This window comes from Mobula hypostoma, chromosome 18 (assembly GCF_963921235.1).
Source record: "Mobula hypostoma chromosome 18, sMobHyp1.1, whole genome shotgun sequence".
Lineage (NCBI taxonomy): Eukaryota > Metazoa > Chordata > Chondrichthyes > Myliobatiformes > Myliobatidae > Mobula > Mobula hypostoma.
The window spans coordinates 57,815,782-57,816,719 of NC_086114.1; positions in this window are offsets into that span (position 1 = coordinate 57,815,782).

Below are 938 nucleotides of genomic sequence, written 5' to 3' on the forward strand. Positions count from 1 at the left end.
TTCCTCTCCAGTCCTGAAGACGATGCTCAGCCGAAACATCAGCTGTTTACTCTTTTCCATCAATGCTGCCCGGCATAATGACAGTAAATGGCAGGAAGTACAGTGTCTGTTTACCTTGGCATACTCCATGGGTTGTTTAAATTGGGGTGCCCTGGGTGTAGCAGGAGCTGCATAAATTTCTCCTAAATTAATGTCCAAGTACTTCTTGAAGGCCAGTGCTTTACATCAGAGAAACCACATCTTGCAAACAAGGTTACTGCAGTATTTCATTCAAATGGTTGCTTTCCAAAGTCTGGGCTGCACCCTGTCATGCAGCAGTTACTCAAGTGTGTCAGTCAATAAAGATTACAGCGTGAGGCAATTAGAAGCTCCTGAAGCTACACATCACAGCTACTGAACAGCAAGGTCAGTGAGGTAGCGACGCAGTGAGTTCAATGCCCAGCACACTTCCTACAAAAACACAATTTAACAGTGACCTCAGATTAGACTGCCCAGTTCAGCCATTTCTCTTATCTCTTCCTTTGGTTAACCCAATATCAGCCTAATGTCTTTAGGAAATTAAAAGCAGCTCCATCAAAGTGCATGAACTGTGCACAGAACAGTGAACTGTCTTAGGCAAGTATTTACAGCTATGGAGCCTCAGACATTTTTACAGTACTGTTGTAATTTTATGTATTGCACTGTACTACTGCCACAAAAAGATAACAAATTTCATACAGATGTGAGTGATGATGAGTCTGATTCTGATATGGGTTTCTGTTGAGAACTGGGAGCGGGAAGGGGGCAGGGAGAGCGGAATCATGCTTGGGAAAAGGGGAAGGGAGAGGGGAGCGAGTGGGAAGCACCAGGAGGCTTTCTGTAATGATCAATAAACCGATTGTTTGGAATGAAATGACCTCATCTGCTGTCTCAGGGCTGGGTGTGACTGCACCTGTGCC